Raw genomic sequence first — 20,399 nt, 5'->3', positions numbered from 1 at the left:
CGAGACAGCAGGTCGGATTAGTGTTTTCCAGTTTCCAGTGCTTGGAATTTGCTGAATGCCAAGGTGATCCACGGGGAATACATCTGTAAGTAAGAACGTGCAGCTTGAGCAACTTTGCATTCAAGTTGATGATCTGGAAACTGAGCTCCAGACTTTGCACTGCATGAGAAGGGTTATGATTACATGGACATTTTGCTCCAGGAGACAGTCTCACCGTTTAAATTAGGTGATTCAAGTAATCTGTCATCAAGGACAGGGGGCAGGATGGTATATGAAACAGGGGACCCGAGGGCTAGTATATTATCTAAATGGTGAGAAATTGCAATCCTCTGAGATGCAGAGGGATCTGTGTGTCCTAGTGTATGAATCACAGAATATTACTGTGCAGGTACAGAGAGAAATCAGGAATGCTAATTGAATGTCATGTTTTATTGTGAGGGGAATTGAATGCAAGAGTAGGGAGATTATGCTTCAGTTATGCAAGGATTTGATGAGAACGTGTGTGGAATACAGCGCACAGTACTGGTCACAATACCTATGGAAGGATGTCAAAGCTTTGGTTTACTACATTGACACCTGGAATGAGCAGATTGCCTTATGATGAAAGGCTAGACAGGATAGGCCTGTCTCTTATAGAGATTAGAAGAGACTGGAGTGATTAATTGAAACATTATAAGATTCAGAGGGGATTTGACCAGATGGATGTCGAAACAGTATTTCATCTTGTGGGAGAATCTAGGACTAGGGACCATTTTTTTTAAGAATAAAAGAGTTATCTATTTAAGATGGAGACAAGTGAAAGAAAAATTCTCTCTGAGAGTTCTCAGTATTTGGAATACCCTGCCTCAAAAGATAGTAGGTACAGAATCTTAAATATTTTAAAGCATAAGTAGGTAGAGTCTTGATCACCAATGGGATGAAAGGTTATCACAGGAGATGCAGAAATATAGAGTTGAACTTAAAATCAGATCAGCCATGATCTTATTGAATAGTGAAGTGGATTTGAAGGATCAGGTGACTTACTCTCCTTCCCAGTTTTTATGTTTGTTTTAGTATGGATAGAGAGTTGGCTAACTAACAGAAGACAGAGAGTTGGAATAAAGGGGGGATTTTCAAGATAGTAACCTGTAACTGATGAAGTGCCACAAGCATCAGTGCATGGCCCACAATTACCTCCAATATATATCGATGATTCAGATGATGGGAGTGAATGTACTTCTTCAAAATGTTCATAAAATGATGAAGGGTCACTGGACTCAAAATATTAACTGTGCTTTCTTTTCACAGATGCTGCCTGACTTGCTGAGTTTCTTTAGCATTTTCTGTTTTTGTTTCAGATCTTCAGTATCTTCAGTGTTTTCATTTATTTAAAAACAGGGAGCTCTTGCTTAAACTATACAACATACTAGTCAGACCATGGCGGGAATGCTGTGACCAGCTTTGGTTCCCTTATCTAATGGACGACATCCTGGCTTTAGAGGCAGTCCAGAGAAGGTTGACGAGCTTTATCCTAGGTATGAAGGGAGTTTCTTATTCAGAGTGGTTGCATTGGTTGGGCTTATATGCAGAAAGTTCAGGAGAGTGAGAGGAGACTTTACTTAAACCATGCAAAATTCTTAGGGATGTGACAAGCTAATTGTAGAAATGTTGGTTGCTGTTGTGAGAGAATCTAGTGCCAGAGGATATAATTAAGGAGTCTCCCATTTATGGCAGGGATGGGAGGAATTCCTTTCAGTCAGAAGGTGGTGAATCTGTGAAATTCTTTATGATTGAGTTCTGTGAAGGCTGAGGCACTAAACATATTCAAGCTGAGGTGGACAGATTTTGATTTATTAAGGGAATCAATGGTTATGAAGATAAGGTAGGATAGTGAATTTGAGGACCATTAGATCACCCATGATCTCATTGAATCAGCCTATTGAGAGTCGATTGAGACTTGATCCACTAGGTTGATCTCCATCTGAAGCAACAGGCCTGGTAATCCTTCCTTTCTCATTTGACTGGATTACACTGCTTTAGAAAATTTTCCTCAATACACTCGAGGAACTCTTGTCCCCTTCAGCCCATTACATTACTACCATTCCAGTCTATACAACTGAAAGCCTCCACTATAACCAGACGGTCACAGACACTGGTCCAATTCATCCATACTGACCAGATTCAATAAACTGAACTAGTCCGGTTTGCCTGCATTTGGCCCATATCCCTCTACACCTTTAATATTCATGGACCTGGGTAAATATCTTTTAAATGTTGTAATTGTACTTGCCTCCACCACTTCTTCTGGTTGTTTGTTCTATATATGCACCATCCTCTATAAGCTCTGCACTCTAATTTCTTTATAAATTGATGCATCTACAATGTTCTCAGTTGTTAATGCTCTGGACTACATTGAGCAATGTGATGGCATGTTTTTGTGCCTTAGCTCCACCTCAGCTTCTGTCCTTTACTCCTTTGAGATATGCTCTGTCTCTAGCAGTAATAGTTCTCCTTAATCAAGAACTCCTTTCCTTCCATTCCTTTCCTTCTTGTATCTAAGGATATTTAACATCCAGTCCTGGTCTACTTTGAGCCAAGTCTCAGTCATTATTACAGCATCAATGCCTTGTATTTACCTGCATCTGTAACTTGCCAACCTTACTATCCTTCTTCCTGCATTTACATAGATATACATTGAACTACTTTACACTTTGTTACTTTTCCTGGTATTCTGAATGTAATTTATCATTTTCTATTCTTGTACTATCTGTCTCTTCTAATATTTACACTTTGTTATCCCTCTCTACAATTATCTCTTGATTCCCATGTTATTGCTAAATTTGTTTAAATCTTCCCAATAGCACTAACAAATCACCCTGCAAGGAAATTCATCCCTACTCTGTTTAGTAGCAACCTGTCTGGCTATTATTATTAATTACTACAATTAACATCTTTATTCATTACAATTGAAGTTTAATTCACAATTCAGTGAATCACTGATGTTGCTAATATTGTAACAATACTAAGTCATTGAACTAATGGTACAGTCTCCAGTCCAAGCAAATGTTCCTTATTTCATTCTCTCAATCAATGGCCTGTACTCTGTATCACAGATTCAGGAGTATGAAACTCCAGGGATAACATGCTCAGAAACATTGTGAATCCACTAGGAACATCAGGAGAGCAGAATGTACCTGTGTTTCCAAAAGTAAAGAAGAGGAGACTGGGTTCCATAGGTCAGCATGGACTAGTTAGACTGAAGGGTTTGTTTCCATGCTGTGTGACTCCTCTAAGCTGGCTATTCAAAGAGGAAATGGTCAGCCCATATACTTATAGCTCCATTTGACAGGTGGAGTAATAACTGTTCTGTAGTAATGCCGTTCGTAATGTAGCAGAGATTTATACAGGGATTCAGCACCATAATCCATATCTGATTCTTGTATAATTTTTCAGTTCATGGCTTTTATTCATCCCACTTCTGCTGAAATGCATCTCGTCTCCTTATCCATATAGTGCCTATTGTTGTGAATAGATTGAGGAGCAAGTGAAACAAAGATCAAGTGGCAGTCAGCCTCAGCTTGAAGAGTGAGTGAAAGGAAGTTACAGAGACAGTGTGAATTGCTTCTTACTCTACTATGGGTAAAGAAGCAAGCTGTTTGCTGAGTGTCTGGTCAGTGGTTAAGGTCTATTCTATCTGTAAGGTTTAAATAAATACAACAACTAGAGGTAGTTCATAAAATAAATAAAATAGGGAAAAGAATATGGATTAATAAAGTAGTTAATTAAGGCTGTCAAGACAAGTGATGTGTCATGGCTGTAATAGTTCAGAACTTCTGGATGCCATTGCGATTCAAGGTAAACAGCCTACAGTAAACATTCACAGCTCAAACAACTTCAGCTCAGAGCTTATGAGCTGGAAACTAAACTACAGACACTGTGACACAGCAAGGAAACCAAAGTTACCCAGGCGTTTTGTACCAGGAGGAAGTTACCTCCCTTAGGACAGGGTTATCTGGTTTGGAATGTGATCAATGAAAGGAAGGTGTGACTGCAAGTGAGGCAGTTATGAGGGACCCAGAAGGCAAGAGTCAACTTTTGTGATTGCCGAAATGTTTTGTTCTGCTTGTTTAGATGTGGAGTGTGGATGAACCAACTGAATGTGGAACTACGATGAAAATGAAAAGGAATATAGTGGCAATAGAGAACAATATGATAAGGGGAATGTTGCAGCCAAGAGTGTGAGACCAGAGGGCTGTGCTGTCTGAAGCAAAAACCGAAATTTCTGGAGAAATCCAACAGGCCTGGCAGCACCTTTAGGAAGAAAGCAGAGTTAATGTTTGGGGTCAAATGACCCATCATCAGAACTGATTACAGCTCCACTACAAACTCACTGACTCCCACAGTTATTTGGACTACACAACCTTATATCCCACTTTCCGGAAAGGCTCCATCTCATTCTCCTAATTTTTCCGTCACGTCCGTTCTGATGATTCCAATTTCCACAACGAGGTCTCCAAAATGTCCATCGATTTCCTCAACTGGATATTCCCCACAACTGTGGTTGACAGGGCCTTCAGTCATGTCTGATAAATTTCTCACAGTTTGGCCCTCACCCCTTCTCTTCCTGCACAGCGTTGATAGGGTCTACCTAGTCCTCATCCGCCATCCCACTAGCATCTCCATCTAAAGGATAATTGTCGCCTTGGTTTCCAATCGCCTTCCTCCCTGTACTTCCTGCAATCTCTGACTGTCTTTACATACCAGTCACCTACACATCTATTGCTGCAAGCACCTTCCTGGTTTGGATCTTGTTAAAGATGAAGTGGACCCAGGCCTCAGTTTGAACAACTTGAGCTATTTTGTGTCGTGACAGACTACAAAGAAGAAAAGTTCAAATTCTTAAAATGCACAAAGAGAAGAGGAAAGACAAGGTGAATTAAACACTTGCTCATTCATATTTTGCTTAAAATGGTATTTGAAATGTTTGTCTAAGTTATTAATTGAGTAATGTTTCCACTGAAATATACTAGCTGTTTCTATGCCAGATTATGGCAGGGGCAATGTTAGAAACTGCTCATTTCCTTGAACTTCCTACGAGTCTAAGTATAAAATAGATAGGAATATAGTCAAGTTTGTATGTATGAGAACTTATTACTGTTCAGATTGCATGTTGTGCTGGTGAGAGGCTACACTTTTCCATCTCAATCTATTGAATATGACAGCAGAATTCTATTGTGGTTTGACATTGAGCCACCTTGTTATGATAGTGTAGGGGCAGCAAAGTATTTGTGACATATAGGTTTTATGCTGTCACTGAATGCAAAATGCAAAAGGCTCTCCATTATTCAGCACAATAATCAGTCAGCTCACTGAATATATGATCTTGCTTTTTGGGTCCTTCTGATCTTTCTGCTGTTATTGGTATCACCTTATCAAAACATATATTACATCGAGTAATGTTTCCAGGTATTGATTAAAATTATTGATTATTATTATTGATTCACTTCATTATTGATTAAAAGGATGTAAAGCCACATCATCTATTGATATCACGATAAGGATAGGGCATTAAACACTATTGACACCTTATAGTGGGACGTCCCTCAGATATCACTTTGTCCACTGGCTGGAGAGCTGTCAAGAACCCCATCCACCTCTTTTATAGAAGACATGCCAAATTAAGTAGCATTTAAGTACTTTGCTAAACAGAAGTGGACAATCCCTGGGATGGATCCTAGGGATGGCAAAACCCCTGTCAATAGCTGCTGGCAATAAAAGGCTAGCAGCTCTATTGACAGCAGTGTCATTAGGATAGTGGTGGCTGCTGTTGTTGTGCCACCCAGCTCAGGCCAAGGATCACAAGTGGGTAAGAATGGTGGGATGTGAGTCAGAGGGGATTGGAGCAAGGGGATTTGGCAGCAAGGGAAAGGGGTAGTTTTCACAGAGTGCCTTTGATTAAGTAACTACTAGTAATCCTCCTCACCCTGCACCCCAAATCCACCAGGAGACCACATACAACATTGTATGGTTTGCTTATCCTCCCATTACATACCAGGTCCTCCACATAGCACTGAGTTAATACGAGCAGTGGTGGGTTTAAGAGACTAAAAGGAAAAGCTATGGGCTTCCCTGACACTGACTTTATTAAGGTGGAGACAGGATCCCAGGCACTACCCTCCCACCTGATTAAATGCCCTCTGACAATAAGCAGATGACAGAAAAGGAATTCAATTCTATCGTATATTAAAAAGGCATCAGTCTTAGCTGGACTTAAGAAATGTATTCAGTATCAGGAATCTCAGGAACGATATAATGGCCTCCAAGAGAATACAGCAGTCATTTCACCAGGATAAGATTGAAGGTAGGCAGCGTGGATCATATTTGTATTCCTGAGAGTTTTTAGAAGAATAAGGGGTATTGTAACAGGGAATCAGTTTTTGAAAGGAATCAATGGAATAGATACAAAAAAAAACTGCTTCCTTTGGTAGAGGAATCCAGAATAAGGGGGAAACAGTCATAAAGCTGAAATTTGGCTATTCAGGAAGAAATTCACGCAAATGGTTGTAGAAAGCTAAAGTCCTCTTTCACAATAAACTGCTACAATACAGAAGAAATATAACATTCAGTCAGTTTCACCCATACTTTTGGCTCAAATACTGCTGTTTTAATCATAACTTGCGTGTGCATACTTTTGGCTTTGGGCACAATTTCCAGTAGATTGTTCGTGGGTGGACTGGAAATGTGTGCCAGATGTAGGCAGAGTAGGCATCACTCAGTTTGTATTGCAATTTGATTCTAGCATTGCCATTTTCAAACTCACTGTTCCAATGACTGCCCTCATTAACTTCACAGAGCTGAATATAGACTCAGCAGCAGGAAAACCTGCCCCACCAGAGTTAATGAGAACATCAACTATGGTGGCTCAGTGGTTAGCACTGCTGCCTCACAGCGCCAGTGACGCGGGTTCGATTCCAGCCTCGGGCGACTGTCTGTGTGGAATTTGTACATTCTCCCTGTGTCTGTGTGGGTTTCCTCTGGGTGCTCCGGTTTCCACCTACAGTCCAAAGATGTGCCAGTTAGCTGAATTGGTCAAACTAAATTGCCCATAGAGTTAGGTCAGGGGGAATGGGTCTAGGTGGGTTGCTCTTCGGAGGGTTGGTGTGGTCTGATTGGGCTGAAAGGCCTGTTTCCACACTGTAGGGAATCTAATCAAAAAATTGGAGCTTAGGCAGCATCTGTAGTATGAGAAACAGAAATAACAATTTAAGTCTGGTATGACTTTTCAGTTCTGAAGAACAGTCATACTGGACTCAAAACATAATGCTGTTTCTGAAATTTGGCTATTCAGGAAGAAATTCACGCAAATGGTTGTAGAAAGTTAAAATCTGTTTCTTCATAGATGTTGTCAGACCTGCTCAGTTTCTTCAGCGTTCTTTATGTTTATTTCAGATTTCCAGCAACTGCAGTATTTCCATTTCAGACTAAAGATTAGTTACTGGCTCTGGCTGAGTAAGTAGAAATATTTGGAGGTATGCTTAGGTCATTGAATTTAGTGGAGTCTATGGGGGGATACATTTATTGAAGGCACTGATTCCAACTTCAAAGGTTCTGCTCAGACTATGTTATCCAATTCAGTTTTGGATGTTTTTCTATATCTCTTCGTCTGTAGAGAAAATGACAGGAAACACAACACTGAGAAGGACATGTTGTTCAAAGAGGGAATCAGAGGAGGCGAAAATGGCCCCATACAGAAAACCCATAACTACCCAAAATGGACCACAGTTATTCATGATCCTTCATTCATGTCTCCTCTAGGTACAGCTTTTGTTTCTTTTTATTTATATCCATCACCAGTTCCTTTGGAAGTGCGCCATCAATTCTTTTGCAATTTTGTCTCTCCTATGCTCCAACCGATTATAATTCTTTCATTTTGTGATTCTGTGATGCTTTTTTTTCCTCACTCTTCATCTTTTAGTTTATTCAAAACTTCATATATTTCAAATTTATTCCAGTGATGTTATTGTGAAATAAAATCATTCATAGAATCTGGGAATTGCTAGATTAGACCAGCACTTATTGTTGTATCCTTAACTGCCCAGAGGCTAATTAGTGTCAACCACATTGCTACAGGCTGGAAGTCACATTCAGGCCACACCAAGTATATATAACAAATTTCCTTCCCTGAAGGGACATTAATGAACCAGGCGGTTTAACTTTGGCTATACAGGTATCATTGGCCCAGTATTTTAGTCCAGACATTTATAGGAGTGAAATTTCACCATTTACCATGATCAAATTTGAACCCATGTCCACAGAGCATTCATTTGGGGTTCAGGATTATTGATCAAGTGATGTTACAACTATGCCACTATTTCCATTCTATTGTGAAAGGTGATGGACTTGAAATGCCTCTCTTCTTGGATGCTGACCCACACGTGAACCACACTGTGAGGATCCTAGGATAGTGAGGGTTGGATGTGGGGGATTATTAGGAGTCACAGCATGTGTGTTTGCTAAATCCCAACCATACAGAGGGCCCTGGTCCCCAGTTGTCTTAGACATCTCCGCTATTGGACAAAAATCCTTTTTCTTCCAGGACTGTAGGGTAGTCTGTGCAATGGCCACCTCACATCAAAAGGACGCATGCTCTGATAGCTTCCACCCTCAGAGGTTTGGGATCTGAAACATCAGGACTGACATTGACATTTCCAATACCCGTCATGTGCACAGATTTTTCCATGCAGTCATGACCAGTAATGTCCAAAATACCCAAGAACATACTCAAACAAGACCTAAGAACTGAGCGCCAGAAAGGCATTCAGCATTGGTTAGAGAAAGGACTTCAAAGATCTCTTCAACCAATGTTCAGTCCACAATATGGACACATCCATACTATTACGATTCCTGTACTAAAATACAGCAGAGAAGTACTCATAATATAATGAATATATTATCTCATTTGGAAGGAGGAGTGGCAACAATTGTAATCATTTTCAAGAAAGGAGATAAAACCAGTTGTGGGAACTCCAGAGGAGTGTTCTTGCTATTTACCACAAGGTCTTTGTAAATAGCTTCAAATACCTCTCCCCATTGACTGAAGTGCTCCTACTGGAACCACAATATGGACTCTATCCGTCAAAAAGCATTGTGGACTAGATCTTCAAATCAGAGGGAAAAAAGAGCAGTAATAACCTTTATACAAGGCTTTCTTCAACCTCACAAAGACCATCTTTGCTCATCTGGACTACATGTTATTCCAGACTCAGAGCAATGTGGTTGACTCTTAATTGTTCTCTGGGAAATTAAGGATGGGCAGTAAATGAAGGTCTAGCCAGTGCCATCTACATTCCATGAATGAATTTAGAAAAAAGACCCTCCAGCCCAGGAAGCACCTTTCTAAAGCTCCTCTGCACCCTTTCTAGTGCAATCATATCCTTCCAATAATGGGGTGACCATAGCTGCAAGCAATGCTCCAGTTGTGTCCTAACCAGCATTTTTGAGAGTCCCAGCATGATCTCACTGCTCTTGTACTTTATTCCCTGGCTAATAAAGGCCCAAAGCCCATTTGGCTTCTTATCCACATTCTCCATTTGCCCTCCACCTGCAGGGATCTGCAATTATATATCACTTGTGATATTGTGCAAAATAATACATCAAAAGGCAGAATAAGCACTCAGATATCAACTTCCACTCTCAGGCTAGAATCCCCAAAATCATAGCACAGGTCACAATCAATCAGCTGTATTAGGTGGGCCACATCATCTGCATTCCGAACACAAACAAGAGACAGTGGGTGCAATCTTCGCAGCCAGGTAAATCCAAGAAGAATACAGACAGCAGTTGCAGCCTTTATACAAGGCTCTATTCAGCCTCTACTCTGTGATCCATCAAGCCAAGCAGAAGAAGCACTTCAAGCCTTTCTTCAAAGTTTCCCTAGAAAATATACAATATCCCCCACAACTCACTGGATTTTCTTCTGAAGATGGCTCCAACTCAGACTTATTGCCCATATTGAACTGTTCCTTCCTTCATCCAGTGGCTAGCTTTAACCGGGCTGGTTGTGTCCTCCTAACTGGGCATCTCCTGTGGGTGATTATATCGACAGTGCTGCTCTTGCAATGATAGGATCCTGACTAAAAATCCTGGAAATCCAATATCCAGGGAAAAAAAAATATCCAAGTTAGCAGGACACAGCTCATGGTGATCTGATGACCTGTGATCAACCACAGGCACATCCAATAAGTTCTATCCCCTTAAATAAGGGCTGCCAATAGTTTCATTAAGAAGCTCAATTGTCTTCCGTTAATGTTAGACAAGTTGTCAAGAAATGTGGGAGGAGGCAGAAGATGTCAGTTCTCCTGTCTGATGAAATTTAATTTTCCTCAGCAGCACTCCCCCCTCTCCACTGTGTCCAAGGGCATCACACAGTCACTGCCCTGATAATGCAATGGTGGTGTTTTCCTTGGTTCATTGACCTCTGCATACAGTTTCTTCTCGATACAGCTGTCAGGATCTACAAAGGCACAAGCATAAACGTACATTTCTTGCTGAGCAGCAACATAATTCGAATGAATAGTTAACTGCCAAAGAAACTTCTGTGATTGCATGGGAAAGTGCGATGGGTGAGTGAGGAAATCTTGGGAGTGAAGGAACAGTGGACCAAGATGTCACCGAGGGAAGGGAGTGCTGGCAATAGTGGAGATGGTATCAACTGCTAATGCCTGTCATTCAGCTCATTTCAAGAAAAGGGTCTCGATGCATGAGAAAGACAGCTCGACACTGTCTGCAGCTTAAATAAGCTCTGAACATCAAACACATTATGAAGGAACCACAAATTTGATTGAAAATTTAGCTTACAATAACAGAATGTGCCTACATGCTTTCTGCATTATTGGTGTTTCTTAGTAATTTTTAAAATTAACAGTTGACCTTGAGCAACCTTCTTAAATTGCTGCAGTCAATGTGCTGTAGGTAGACCCATAATACCAGTACAGAAGGAATTCACTGCAGGATTCCTAGCCTGTTACCTGCTTTTGTAGCCAATGTATTTATACGGCGAGTCTTGTTCAGTTTCTGGTCAATGCTAACACCTAGGATGTTGATAGTCAAGGGGATTTAGTGATAGTAATGCCATTTGAATGTCAAGAATTAATGATAAGATTCTCTCTTGTCAGAGATGACCGTTGCCAAGCATTTGTGTAGTGAAAACATCACTCATGAGTTTTCAGCCCAAGCCTGGATATTATCCAAGTCGTGTTGCCTTTGGATATTGATTGCTTCGGTATCAAAAAAGATGTGAATAGTGTTGAATGTTGTGCAATCATTGGCGAACATCCTCACTTCTGACCTAATGATGGAGGGAAGGTCATTGATGAAGCAGCTGAAGTTGGTTGGGACTAGGGCACTACCCTGGGGAACCTCTGCAAAGCTGTCCTGGAGCTGAGATGACTAACTTCCAGCAGACACCACCATCTGGCATTGTGCCAGTTATGACACTAATCGGCAAAGGGCTCCCCTCATTCCCATTGATTCCAGTTATGCTTGATGCCACACTCGGTCAAATATATCAAAGGCAGTCACTCTCACCTCACCACTGGAATTCACCTCTGCAGCTTGCTCTGTGCACCATGTGCTAATGTAATCTGTCCAATATGCAACATCACTACAGGGACTGGTCATTATATTGCTGACCCTATACTTGGACTAATAGCTAATAATCTAAATAAACTGAATAGTTATTCTTAAAAAGAAATCAATATCCGATTAAGAGGTGCCAAAAGCATTAATTGTCTCCAATCAATTTGCTATTTTAATCTTTAGGCTAAATTTAGTTTATTTTTTGTATTAATCTGTAGGTATTGATAAATTTCGTGATGATGGAGTGTATACATTTGTGTGGCGAAAGTGAGTACTGCAGATGCTGGAGATTAGAGTCAAGAATGTGGTGCTGGAAAAGCACAGCAGGTCAGGCAGCATCTGAGGAGCAGGAAAATTGATGTTTCAGGCAAAAGCCCTTCATCAGGAATGAGTCTGGGAACCTCGGAGGTGGAGAGATAACTGGGAGGGGGTGGGGTGGGTCTGAGACGGGGGAAGGTAGCTGAGAGTGCAATAGGTGGATGGAGGTGGAGGTAAAGGTGATAAGTCAGAGGAGAGCGTGGAGCAGATAGGTAGGAAGGAAGATTGACAGATGGGACAGGGCATGAGGACAGTGCTGAGCTGGAAGATTGGAACTGAGGTAAGGTGGGGGGAGGGGAAAATGAGGAAACTAGTGAAATCCACCTTGATGCCATGGGGTTGGAGAAACCCGGGGCGGAAGATGAAGCATTCTTCCTTCAGGCGTGGGTGGTAAGGGAGTGGCGATAGAGGAGGCCAAGGACCTGTATGTCCTTAGCAGAGTGGGAGGGGGAGTTGAAGGGTTCAGCCATGGGACGGTGGGGTTGATTGATGTGGATGTCCTGGAGATGTTCTCTGATGCACTTTGCAAGTAGGCATGCTGTCTTCCCAATGTAGAGGAGACTGCATCGGGAACAATGGATACAATAAATGACATGTGTGGAAGGGTAAGTGAAACTTTGACAGATGTGGAAGGCTCCTTTGGGGCCTTGGACGGAGGTGAGGAGGGATGGGTGGGCGCAGGTTTTGCAATTCCTGTGGTGGCAGGGGGAGGTGCTGGGAGGACAGGATGGGTTGTTGAGGTTGTTTGGGCCTGACAAGGTAGTCGTGGACGGAACTGTCTTTATGGAAAGAGGACAAGAGGTGGGGAGGGAAATATATCGCTTGTGGTGAGGTCTGTTTATAGATGGCAGAAATGGCAGAGGATGATGCGATGTATACTGAGATTGTTGGGGTGGAAGATGAGGACCAGGGGGATTTTGATCTTGTTGTGGTTGGAGGGATGGATTCAACGGTGGAGATATTAATTTGTGGTTTACTAACTTACCTCTGATCAGGATTAGTAGGAAATCAATTTTCATTTGTTCACTTTTAGAGATGGCAAATTATCTGATAATACTAAATATGAAAATGTTATTTTGGGATTATTGGTCATTTGGGGTTTAAGATTCACTGAATAGTCAAGCAAATACCAGATTCTGACATGTTTGGTACTTAAAGTGTTTTCAAATCAATTTTCAGTTATAGGATAGTTTCATCTTCATAGAGTAATCATTAATTTAAATGTACCTTATGGGTTTCTGAACTTCCCAGAGATTCATGCTGTGTTGATTAATTGCTAATGAATGCTAATGAATGAATGAAGAGAACATGTACTAAGATGTACTTAAGAAATGATTGATTTACCTTAAGTATATATTGTCATGAGAGAATACAGTGCCCTGACATGCAAGCACCTATATATGACTCCAATACACCAGTATCAATTACTGCTCCTCAGATCTTAATGGAATTATAACTGCTTTAAAATCTTGGTGCCCATTCTCACGGCATCAGCTGCCAAAGAACAAGCAAGTGTTCTCTCCCATCAGAACCAAATCCATTTACATTATATCAATGCTTGGGGGTGACACCTTTTGAGAAGAAGACATAAGACTCATTATTCACAATTAATGCTGAGCCAATCCACCTCAGATATTTTTAAATCAGACCATCCAGATGTGTTATGACACAACTCTGGAGCATGTGGCCTTGAACCTAGGCCCTCTGGCTCAGAGGTAAGCACACTACCATTGTCCCACAGTAGCTCCAAAGCCATATGCGCTAGAGTGCTGAGGCCTATTCTATCCCCAATGAAACATGAAGCAATAGGTGGAACCAGGAACAGTGATCTATGTTCTCCTAATATAGAGTCCCCCAGAGCAATTATGCATCAAAGTGGATGACTTGACCACCATCTTTCATGATTTAATGAGCAATTTGGATACAGCAGTAATTGAAATGGTAATATTTTAGGGTGAATAGAAGAACAGTAGGATTTTGGGGTGCAGTTTTACAAATCTTTGAAAGGGGCAGGTCAAGTTGATAAGGCATTTAAGAAGTCATTGAGGATTCTTGACATTATAAACAAATTATTAAGTACAAGTTCAAGAGAGAAATGTTGAAGTATTGTCTCCAATTCTGAGCAGCATGTTTAAAGGATTCCTAGTCTTGGGTTGGTCCTGAGGAATGTTAGCAAAATAATATCTGGGATGAGGTAATTTAGTTAAGTGAAAAGATCAACGAAAGTAGAATTATTCTCTTTAGCACAGAGATGGTTAAGGGGAGATCTAAAAGGGATATTCAAAATTATGGGGATCTTTGACTGAGGAAGTAAAGAGAAACTAGATTAATATCAACAAGAAGAATAGGTGGCAATGAATCTATCCCAAATATTCAAGATGGTTCAGATGTATGACCAAAACAAGGTAGGACACTGGACCTATGTTTACTTGGTTTGGCAGCAGTAAAACTGATCCACAAATCAAAACTTAAACTGGATTCATCTTTTAAAAAGTAGACTTTCAGTTACACATCCTATTCAAAACAAAATTGACAGGCAAAAGTCTGTATAAATATGAAGCAGAAATATTGACTTTGTAAAGTGGAACATTTTATGGCAAATGCATACCATTTGATTGACACCAAATCACTATATCACCACGTGGGATAATTCATCACAATGAATTGCTTCATCATTGTGTAAAAGTAAGTCCAATGTTTAAGTTACAATAGTTATCAGTTATGAAAGGCGATTTGTACTGAAATTGAGAAGAAATTTACTTCATATTCATTATGACAGTGAGTTACATTAAATGTCTATATTTTGCTATATGTTAGTTACCAAAAGTTATCTATAATGGATAGTTTTTTCAATTGTTCATAAGATGTAGGCTAATATGTATTGCACACTCTAATTGCCCTTGGGTTAATGAGCCAAATCCTGCATTTTGAATGATGTTTTGATTGTTAGCAAGGCAGTTGGAAGACTTTCATCCAACTACAGCAAAGGTAAATACCCCTCAAACTATACTCTCAATTCATGCTATTTCTCAACCACATCAGATAGCTGCCTTTTATTAGTGTCCTGAAAGGATTAAAACTCAATGTGTTTTTGGTGCTGAGAAATATATTAAACACCCTATCATAGATGGCTGATACAATCTTATGACTGTGTTTAACAACAATCATTCAGATATTTCTCAAAAATCAGAGAAAGTCAGACAATTAAAGCATTGTGTACCTCCCAATACTCCAGTTAGGAAACTGCTTGAAAAACATTTCAGGATCCTCTCCATTATTATTCAGGGTTATCTATCATCTATTGTATGATGAAAGACAAAATAGGGACAGGATATTGGGATGGTGCTGCTCCTTTAACATGGCATGTTTTTCAGAGAAGTCATAAAAGCAGCAATTCTGAAAAGTCTAGGTTGAAGGGTTTCAGAGCCAATTTGATTATAAGTAACAGATGCTGCCTCAGGCAAAAGGTTTGCACGTTTAAAATAAAACATTTGTGCAATGAAGGTGGAGTGGCCAGTTCTGCCCGCTCAGCTTTTCTCTGGTTTGGTTTGGTTTTAGCAGTCTGACTGTTCACTGAAAGCAGGAAGTCAGTTTGAGGCTGCTGGTCCAAGAAACAGCTACATGGAAGAGGGTGTTCCATTCTGAATTCCTCTGCCATTGCCTACTCTCCTGTAAGACCCTGTGTTTGATTTTAACTTTATGCTCAAGGTTGTTTATGGGGATTGTTGCAAGAATTTGAAACAGTATAATTAAATTGGGATAGGTTAAGTTATTTTACATTCTGTTCTCTTTTGTTTGTGTTTCATTCAGTATTATTGTAAATAAATTCTGTTTTGTTTAAAACTAAGTGGTTGGGCCAGCTGCATCACTCCTGGAATATCCACTGTACACCTGCTTAAAACAACTAGCGAAGTTAGCGTCTGGGCTACTTTGTTGAAATATTTTGAGGGAGTCTGGCCTGGTCCATAACAGATTGGGGGTTCTTTTGCAGGATTTGTTCCATAGTTCTGATTTGGGATTAGGGTTGTTGGACTCGAAGGCAGCGAGTGGTAGGTGTTAGTGTCTTTTGTTCCAGGTGTTGAATTCGGTTGGTTTAAACAGAGTTTGGGATGACGATGGATCTTTCAGTCACCAAGAGCTTTCTGGGGTTGGAAAAAGTGACTTTGGGGTTTTACAAAAGGTGATGAAGGCCAAGCTGCTGGAATTAGCAGACAAATTGGAGTTTGAACTGCATCTTTCCATGAGGAAAGAAGAAATAATTACAGCAATAGTTCAGCATTTAAATTTGCTGAAAATTCCATCAGAATGTTTTAAGAAGGCTAAAATTCAATTGAAAATGAAGCAGCTTGAATTAGAGGCAAAATACAAGGAAAGGGCAACAGAAATGAAACAGTTTGGATTACCATTAAAAGCGGAGGAAAGAGAAAAAGAATGAATCGCTTTAGCAGAACAAAAGGAAAAAGAGAGAGAGGAAAAGAAGAAAAAGAGGGCGTTTGAACTTCAGAAATTGGCACTTATTCAGGAAAGCCAACTTAAAAGGATGGAGATGAAGGCTGAAGGTAAACTTCGTGATGAAGAGAGTGAGGATGAGCAAACCCATGGTAGCCAAAGGCCTGGTGAGAAACTGTTTAAATGTATTCAAGCTTTGCCTAAATTTGATTTATGGAAGCTTTTTTAATCTCATTTGAAAAGGTGACTCAACAAATGCAGTGACCATGTGGGTTTTGTTGATTCAAACAAAACTTGTAGGTAGAGCTAGTGAGATATTTGCATCATTATCAGAGGAGGTATCTGGGGCATATGAGGAGGTGAAGAAAGCCATTTTAAGTGCATATGAGCTCGTGCTGGAAGCCTACAGACAATGTTTCAGGAACCTAAGGAGGGATCCTTGTGAAACCTATATTGAATTTGAAAGGATTAAACAAAGTAATTTTGATAGGTAGATAAGGGCATTAACGATAGCGCAAACCTACGAAGCTCTTAGATAAATGATTACTTTGGAGGACATCAAAAATTCACTTCCTGAAGTAGTGAGAACTCATGTGGAAGAGCAGAGAGTTAATCAGCAAGATTAGCAGTTGAAATGGCTGATGATTATGAGCTGGTCCATAAATTAAAGCTTGGCTTCTAAAATGAGTTTTAATCCACGAGGGATAGAAGTTGGGGGAAACAAGAAATCCTCACATGGAAAGGGAAAGGTAGATCTCAATGAAGATCATAAGGATAAGTTAGTACAAGGTAAAAAGGAAGAGAAATAAAAAAGGGGAAGAGAAATTAAAAAGCTCCGGTGTTTTCACTGCAATAAAGTAGGCCGCATGAAACCCAGTGTTGGTGGGTTAGGAAAAGCACCGGGAAGCCAGCTGTAGAAAAATAGGATAAAGCCAGTGAATTTTGTTGAAGTGGTAATGAAAAGCACAGCAGAGGCTAGGAAATGGACCAGAATATACAACTTGGCAAGAGGTTGGTTAAGGAGAAAGCACCAGATTTTATTAAACCATACACCTACAAAGGTAAAGTTTACTTGCGTCGGCCAGGTGCAGCAGGTAAAGAGGCTGTAATATTAAGAGGTGCAGGATCCTTTCGATCTGTGATATTGAAAGATGAGGAAAGATGTACTTCTGAAGGACTATTGCCAGAAAAGGTACGAGTAATAGGAATTCACGGTGAGACAAGAAGCGCTCAATTATGTAAAGTAAGATTAGAGTGTCCAGTGAACAGGGGAGACGTTGTGGTATGAGGACTGGACAAACTGTCAGCTCCAGGAATACAATTTGTCCTTGTTAATGATATAGCTGGTTCACAGGTAGGAGTGCTGCCTCTTGTGATTGAAAAGCCAGTGAAAACTCAGGCAACTGAACTATTGCAGGGCAAATTTCCTGGGATTTTTCCAGACTGTGTAGTAACAAAGTCACAAAGTCACCAACTGAAACAGGAGAGTTAAAGAGTATAGATAAGAAAGTTGAAGTGGGGTTAGCAGAGACCCTGTTTGATCAGATGGTTGATACAAACAAGGAGAAGATAAATGACACAGCAGACATCTTTAGCTCAGAGAAATTAACTGAGTTACAGCAGAGGAATAAAAATTGAAAGCGATTGTACCAAAAGGCATACACAGAAAAAGAATCTGAATGTATCCCTGAGTGTTACTATCTTAAAAGTGATGTCTTAATGAAGAAATGGAGATCATCACATATTCAGACAGATGAGAAATGGGCAGACGATCATCAAGTCGTATTGCCAGTGGGTTATAGAAAGGAGGGGTTGCAGGTAGCACATGAGCTACCACTTGGGGGTCATTTAAGAGTGAGAAAAATTCAAGCTAAAATACAAAAATATTTTTACTGGCCTGGATTGCACAAGCATGTAATTGAATTTTGCCGGACATGTCAAACTTGTCAGGTAACTGGAAAACCACAGGCAGTGATAAAACCTAAATTTTTAATACCTATTCCTGCTTTTGAGGAACCTTTGACAAGAGTCTTAATTGACTGCGTAGGACCCCTATCTAAAACAAAAAGTGGGAATCAGTATTTGTTAGCAATAATGAATATGTCCACTAGATGTTCAGAGGCCATTCCATTATGCACTATCACAGCAAAAAGGATTGGAGAGGAATTACTCAAATTTTTCACCAGATACAGACTACCCACAGAGATACAATCAGATTGAGGGGTAAACTTTACATCAAAATTATTCAAGCAAGTTATGGACAGTTTAGGAATAAAACAATTCAAATCTACTGCGTAACATTTGGCGTCGCAGGGAGCGCTAGACATTAAACATGTCGAATGCTTATAGTCAAGACTATCTACTTAACTGGGATAAGGGAATTCCATTTGTACTTTTTGCAATCAAAGATGAATCGATCAAATTCACTCCATTTGAGTTAATTTTTGAACATGAAGTGAGAGGACCACTAAAATTGCTTACGGAGAAATTGTTAAGTCAGGATTCAGAGACCACATATTTGGACTAGATATCAAATTTTAGGCATGATTTGGAGATGCCGGTGTTGGACTGGGGTGTACAAAGTTAAAAATCACACAGCACCAGGTTATAGTCCAACAGGTTTAATTGGAAGCACACTAGCTTTCGGAGCGATCCACAACCACCTGATGAAGGAGTGCCGCTCCGAAAGCTAGTGTGCTTCCAATTAAACCTGTTAGACTGTAGCCTGGTGTTGTGTGATTTTCAAATTTTAGGGAATGATTAAATAGAGCAGAGGAGTTGGCTAGAAAGCATTTAAATGTATCAAAGCATGCAATGAAACAAGAAGCAGACAAGAAACCAAAAACTCACAATTTTGCTATTGGAGGTGAGGTGTTGTGTTACTTCCAGCAGTAGGTGAACCTTTAAAAGCACGGTTCAGTGGACCTTATCAATTGGAAAGGAAATTAAGTGAAGTGAACTATTTGATAAGGACTCCAGACAGAAAGAAATCTCACAGGGTGTGTCATGTGAATATGCTGAAAAGGTATTTTGACAGGGAAGGAAAGCCAAAGGAGACTGTTACTGGTTACAACACGGAGGGAAGAACCATGTTCAGAGGATTCGTAATTGGACATTTTTCAAATTAAACTGGACAATGAGGAAGTTATCAAAAATTGGGAAGATTTATTGAGTTACCTTCTGAGGAAAATCAAAATGACCTGAAAGAGTTATTACTATCACATGGGGAAATATGTGGAAATAAGCTGGGAAGCACTGATCTAATTGTGCATAATGTAGATATAGGAGATGCTGTTCTGATTCAGCAATGTCATTATAGGCATAACCCTCTAAAGTTGGCACAGGTTCAAAAGGAGATTGAATGCATGCTGCAAGATAGTATGATCAAAGTGAGTAACAGTGATTGGAGCTCACCCATAGTAATGGTGCCAATACCAAATGGTACCCAACAGTTATGTGTGGACTATTGCAAAGACAATGCAGTTACAAAGACTGATAAGTATCCAATAGTGCATTTGGAAGACTCCGTTGAAAAGGTGGGACAAGTAACTTATATTTCTAAGTTGGACTTGCTTAGAGGATACTGGCAGTTATCTTTGTCCAAAAGAGCAAAGACAATTTCAGCTTTCGTAACACCGAATGGACTGTATCAGGTTAAAGTCACACCATTTAGTATGTAAAACATGCCAGCCACATTTCAGAGACTAACCAATACGTTTATTGCTGGATTACCCAATTGTGTCATATAGATAGATGACCTGGTGATTTTTAGTCATTCATGGAAGGAACAATTGCAACATTTATCAGACTTGTTTGATTGACTTCAGAAGGCAGGTTTGGTGTTAAACCTGGCTAAAAGTGAATTTGCCACAGCCCTAGTCACTTTCCTGGGTCATATTATTGGACATGGACAAATGGCTCCAAGGAATGCAAAACAAAGGTAACTGGGGAGTTTCACATTCCATCGACAAAAAGAGCCGTACTACGATTATTGGGATTTAATGGATTTTATCAAA

The sequence above is a fragment of the Hemiscyllium ocellatum genome, chromosome 4 (assembly GCF_020745735.1).
Source record: "Hemiscyllium ocellatum isolate sHemOce1 chromosome 4, sHemOce1.pat.X.cur, whole genome shotgun sequence".
Classification (NCBI taxonomy): Eukaryota; Metazoa; Chordata; class Chondrichthyes; order Orectolobiformes; family Hemiscylliidae; genus Hemiscyllium; species Hemiscyllium ocellatum.
The sequence above is the reverse complement of the archived record's forward strand: the minus strand, read 5'-3'. Positions refer to the sequence as shown.